Below are 6,765 nucleotides of genomic sequence, written 5' to 3'. Positions count from 1 at the left end.
ACCATGGCTAACACATATTAAATATCCTATCAAAGAAAATAACAATGTGTATCTATTTAATCAGTTCAGTAATTGTCCTCGTCTCAAGATTAAACTCGTCGCCTATTTGAGTAATTCTTGGTTTTGAACCGAGAATTCCGAGATGCTCTCAATGGAGGGATCTTATCTAGCAACATAAAGATACACATTTTCTGTAATTTGTGTATGATAGTAAAGTGGTAAAATCAAGCTTGAAATAGGCCCAAGAGGATTGCATTTTTTATGGCATTCATCAATTCCACAACGATCTTCATTGATAGCTGGACAAAATTATATGATAAGGAGAATCAGGCAAGGTGATTACATGAATAAGTACATACATTTCCATTGGATGTAAATCGAATCCCAAGAAATGAGAATATCAAATTGAGAGCATCAGAAAAGAATGACCGAACTAAGTAGCTCTTCCAATGCAGCCTCATGCACCTTCTGTAACAAATTGATGTGAAATCTTTGGATGTACAAAACCATCTAGATGATAAGATTTACCTCTCCAAGTAATTACCAAACAACGCAGAATCATGTCCACATTTTCCAAAGATTGGTGCTAGGGAATTCACAAATACCATGAATCCTGATCCATTGAAAACAAGGGAGGTCCAAATTAGTGATTTCTGGTTTGAGATCCATTAACCAGTGGAGACAGAAGGTACAACCGTATAGCGTATTGTTTATCGGAGGATGGGGTGGCAATAAGGAGATGTTGTAGAGAATGTCACCAGCAGTTCTGGATCACCATGGTGCAATCGAAGAGGAAGAGGGGACTGCAGATGTCTCTCACGGGCGGTCATCGGCCGTGTGATGCTGCAAAGGTGGACACTGTGTCGTTGGCCACAGCCTACAACCACGTGGGAAATGGCCAGGGCAAACATAGTCTCTCTGTTTGATGTAACCTCGCCCGACGCACGAATGACATCCCACCAGGGCAGATGAGATGTCGGTGGCCAATAGCGTGGCTTAATCATGCGGCCTCAACTCATCTCCAACACCATGGCTAATTTGGACCATCGGCGTCGTCATCATCATCGTTGGTGGTGGGGCAAGGGGCAGAGGTAGAGGATTGGTTGGCAGGAATCAACGGATGGAGGGCATCACGCCCGATCCATGGATATGTGTCCAAGGGGAACAAAAGACTGAAGTTGTAGCGGTGGGGAGTAACCGTCGAGGCGGGCGTTGCACCCAGGCTCGCCTCCCCTCTTTGCGGTAGTACTTGCTTGATGGGCTTCGTGTGGGAGCCAGATTGATGGGTTAAGGTCAAGTTAACCACGATGCACGAATTCTTCCATGGGAGTAGCCACCCTCATGAAAACTAGCCCATTTAGCGATTGATTGTCCTCAAATTTTTTTAGCAATTGATTACTGGGAGTTGCTGCGATCGACGGTCGAAAATGATATGCAAACAAGATCTGAAGGCTAAAATTGTTGAGGCGCTGAAAGAGCTTACTTTAGGCTTTAGTTTTACTGTCCTTAATTAGCACAATTAATATTTGTAAGTGCATAAAGTTCCCCCCTTGGTGGTTTTGGAGTATTAAGACAAATAGGTTGAGGGACTAATGTGTTTGTGAGCTGGCTTTAGGCTTAGTTTTACTGTACTTAATTAGCACAATTAGTATTTTTAAGTGCATCAAGTGCCCCCCTTGGTGGTTTTGGAGTATTGAAGACAAATAGGTTGAGGGACTAATGTGTTTGTGAGTGTACACAGGAGTTATAGTCACTGAAGATTTAGTTTAACACATGGAAGATGACCCCTAAAAATGTATTTCTTCAAGTGAAGAATTCGGTGATGAAATTGGTACGACCTTTGAAGAAATTGATGTGAAGACTTTAAAGCTTGAAGACTTTTGTTTTTGTAGTTTCTTTCTTCTTATTTGAGTCATTGGAAAAACCGCACTGCTAAAGGGGGTCTAGGTGAAACATATTTCACGTTTCCAAAGTGATGCTCAAAACCTATACTACTCTGACCGCTTCTAGTGAAGCCTTTGGAAATCTCCAGTACAACTCACGAATTTGCTAGTGACAGTGATGAATTTCATCTGGTCGCTGATGAATTTGGTCATGCCGAGGAGTTAGGATTTTTCCAGTGCGATCTGCCTAAAAGCTAGGAAATTGAGTGCCCCGACGAATTTGAGAGTTCAATTCCGACCGTTGCTGCACCGCGGGCCAGCTATTGAGTGGATCCTTATCTTGACAATGGTCGAATGAGAGAAGGGCATTTATGACAATTCATGTCGGGTTGCCCCCTGGCTATAAATAGCCGCCGCCCACAACCACTTGTTGGTTGGCTCCGAGAGAACTTGACATTTTTCATAAGAGAGCAACCCATCCTCTGACGACTTTGAGAGAATCCTAAGTGAGAAAAAACCCAAAGCCAAAGTGATTGAGCATCACTGAAGAGACTGATCTGTCTGATCCGACACCTATTACCTTTGAAGACTATCATTCTTCCAGATGGTTAGACGTCAAGCTCCGAGCATACCAAGAGCCATTGTGGTGTGCCAGTGAACAAGTCTATGAAGGTTTTGGTAGTCTACCTTGAATACTTACCACGAGTGATTGGGCGAGGTCTGCATGACCTTAGCTCAAGAGGAATACGGTGAGGACTATGTGTCCTCAGAGTTGCGACTCAGCCGCCTCAACTAGCATACAGTTGATACAACAACTAGAACTAGTCTACCAAAACGTTGTCTTCATCGAGCCAACCTGGTTTCAAATTCCTCAACCCTTACCTTACGTTATTCCGCTACTGAAGAATTTGTGATCTACTCCCTGAAGAACTTGAATTAAAGCCTTTCATCATGATGCTTTCTATTTCTTCAGTTCATCTTCCTCACGCTTGTATGACTGTATGATTGCATGTTCTTCATTTGTATGTATCATGTATTCATGTTTTTCATTTATTGATGAATTAATCTCCCCGCATTTCTACTTCTTCACTCCGATCTTCGTCGAATTCCTTAGAGTTTGATGAATTTCAAAAATCTCCCATTCACCCCTCACTGGGAGTTAACCTGCGGTTTCAATTGGTATCAGAGCAATTACTCCCTTGTTCTGTGTGATTTTGGTTTAATCACCTGGAGTTTTAGTTATGTCGACCGCAGGTATGATCAAGGTATCCGCTGCGTGCCCCATCTTCGATGGCACAAACTATCCTTACTGGAAGAACAAGATGAACATGCACCTTGAGGCAATTGACAAGGACCTCTGGTTTGTCATTGAGAACAGCGTTCCTGATATTGCTCCTAGTATCAACGCTACTAATGTCAAGAGATTCAAGTAACTCGACTCTCAAGCGAACAACATCATATGTGGACATCTCAACAAAGGACAGTATGGCCGAGTGAGTGCTCTTGAAATAGCAAAGCTTATCTGGGATAGGCTTTCCAAGGACAATGAAGGCATTCCACACAACGTGACTCACGTGTTGATGTGCTTCGCAATCTCTTCAACCGGTTCGGAAGACCCGACAATGAAAATGTTTAGCACACCTTTGACCACCTCACCGATATCTCCAATGAGCTTCAAGCTCTCGGTGCTGCTGACATCACTGATCATGAGGTAGTAAAGAAATTCCCGAGATCTCTTGACAGCTCCTTCGACACCTTGGCCCTGATGATTTAAGGGCGTCCAAATTACAAGTCACTTGATCCAGCTGATATTCTCGAGAGACTCAATACTCATGAATTCCAGCAAGTTGAGAAGAGAGATATGTATGGTCCCAGCTATGGACAACCTCGTGCTTTGAAGGCAAAGGCTAAAACTAAGGCAATTTCTTCATCTGAAGAAGAAGAAGTGTCAAAATGCAGCACTGATGGCACTGAGGAAATTGAGCGAGAGCTAGCTATGCTTGTGAGGAAGTTCCAAAAGTTTTCCAAGAGAAATCGCTTTGGAAATTCCTCAAAGTATGACTCGAAGAACACTGGAGAAGCTTCTGCTCGAGACTACGATAAGATAACTTGGCACAAATTCAAGAAGCTAGGCCATTTACATCACTGACAGCCCCCTCTAGAAAAAGGGGTCAAAAAAGAAGAAGTCTAGCAAGGATGATGACGCTGATGACAAAAAGAAGAAGTCTTAAAAGTCATCATCAAAGAAGAAAAGCACCTCTACCAGAGCTTGCACTTTCATTGGGAAGCAAAATGGATTATGAGGAAGAATCTGAGGAAGCTGAGGGGGAGTCCAACTCTGAGGATGCAAGCTTGGCTCTTGCTATGGAGTTTGTCAGCAAGTCCATCTTCGACCATGAAGAAAAGGGAAACTCCAGCAACACTGAAGACTATGCTGATGTAGTTGCTTCATGGCAAGAGGTGCCAAGGTAACTTCATGAGAAGCTTACTTCAATAGTTCAAGTGATGATGAATCTGAATGTGAAGCAAAACCTAGCTATAAGAAACTTGCTAAAATTGCATCTGAGCAACAAACTGCTATGGAATAGATGCAAAAATTGCTAGACAAAAGTGATGATATGTTAGATGAGGAAATGGATCGTAGCCAAGCTGTGTCTGAACACCTCAGACGTCTTAAGTCAGAACATGATGAACTTGAAAGTCGTCATGTGGCCCTCTTAGCCCAACATGAGAAGCTATCCTATGAATTTCTTTAAAGGAAGAAAGAACTCGAGAAGCTAATAGCATCTCATGATGATCTTCAAAAATAGAATGATTCATTACTCGTCCAACAGATCAGCACCGCTCAGGAAGAATTTGTTGCTCCATGCTTAAAATGCCTTGAACATGACAATGCTAATTCTTCAACTGAATGTCCAAATGCTTCAACTGCTGCTATATCTTCAAATGTCTTTGTGGTTTCATTCTCCTCATCTGAGGAGACCATGAGTGTTACCTACAAAAATGAAGGTCTGAAGGAATTGTACATCACATGCATGTACAAAAGCCTCAAAGGACACGAGACTCTTTGTGATGTACTCAAGAAGCAAATTTTGAATAGGAACACTAGAAAAGTGGTATTGCTTTTGAGAGAAAGCTAAATGTTGATGGATCTTATTGGAAACCTGAGCAGTATCCCAAAACCACATGGGTTGCTGCAAAAGGACCTCCAGTTGATCCATCCACTCTATCTGGCTACAACTATGATACTCCACATTCTTCTGATGAGTCATTTGACTCCAACTATAAATTGTTCAAAAATCAAAATGGTGAAGTATTTGCTAGATTTGTTGGTACAAACTGCAGGAATGGTCTCCCAATGAAGAAAATCTGTGTGCCCAAGAGTCTTCTTCAAAATCTTCAGGTGAATGTCATCATGACACCACCGAAGAAGAGAAACCCCAGGGAAAATTCTTCACTTGGACCAAAGTCGTCAAATGGTCATAGACCAACTTATGGTCACACTAATGCCTCTGTTTTGCAGGGAAATCAACAACAATCTGATGAATATTTGCATTATTCGTCAAATCACTATGTGCACAAAACTTCTAAGATTTTATGTGCTTACTCATTGAATTACTATAACCCTCCTGTGAAGAGAAATGCATACTCTTCAATGCCTAAGTTTTCTATAAATGCATTACGCTACATTGCTTCTCTGCCACCCATTCAAATGTGGGTGGTTAAGAAGAAGAACTAATCTCTTCTGCAGGGTCAGGTCTTCAGACAACTAAAAGTCTGATGAATTTGTTGAAGACCTGACATATGCTTGTTGGGATGCAAGCTAATCATGATGAAATGCATTTCTCATTTCACACATCCCTTATGTTGCTTGTTATACTATACTGATGGAATTCACTGACAAAATTGACGATCATATTCTTCAACTGAAGTATAGAATTTGTAAGTGAAACTAATGCTTCTACATGATGATACACCAAAAGCCACATAATGAGTATTGGACAGTGGCTGCACCAACCACATGACTGGTGATAGGAATCTCCTCACTAATGCTCCCCTTGATCCATCTCATCTGAAGCATATCACCTATGCAGAAAAAAGGAAAAGCAAGGTATTGGGTCTAGGTAAGGTTGCTATCTCAAAGGATCAACACTTGGAAAAGGTGATGCTTGTCGAGTCCTATACATCTCCATCGTACCTATAATTTTTGATTGTTTCATGCCAGCATTCTACAACTTTCATATACTTTTGGCAACATTTTATATTATTTTTGGGATTAACATATTGATCCAGTGCCCAGTGTCAGTTCCTGTTTGTTGCATGTTTTTTGTTTCACAGAAAATCCATAACAAATAAATCCCAAACACGATAAATCTTATAGAGAATTAATTTGGAACATATGTGATTTTTGGGAAGCAAAATCAATGTGAGACGATGTCCAAGGGGCCCACAAGCTCAAGGGGCGCACCCCTACCCAGGGCGCGCCTGGCAAGCTTGTGGCCACCCCATAGGTCGGTTGGAGGTGTCCTTTGACCACAAGGAAGCTTATATCCGGATAAAAATCGTGTTAAAATTTCAACTCAATTGGAGTTACGGATCTCCGGATATTTAAGAAATGGTGAAAGGCCAGAAAAGGGGTCGCGAAACAGAAGAGAAACATAGAGATACATCCAATCTCAGAGGGGCTCCCGCCCCTCTGCCACCATGGTGGCCATGGACCAGAGGGGAATCCTCCCATCTAGGGGGAAGGTCAAGGAAGAAGAATAAGGGGGACTCTCTTCCCCTCTCTCTCGGTGGCGATAGAGTGCCACCGGGGCAAGGATCTTGATGGTGATCTACATCAACAACCTCGATACTGCCAACACCAACTCCCCACCCCCCC

This window comes from Triticum dicoccoides, chromosome 2B (genome assembly GCF_002162155.2).
Source record: "Triticum dicoccoides isolate Atlit2015 ecotype Zavitan chromosome 2B, WEW_v2.0, whole genome shotgun sequence".
NCBI lineage: Eukaryota > Viridiplantae > Streptophyta > Magnoliopsida > Poales > Poaceae > Triticum > Triticum dicoccoides.
This window is presented reverse-complemented; position numbering follows the sequence as displayed.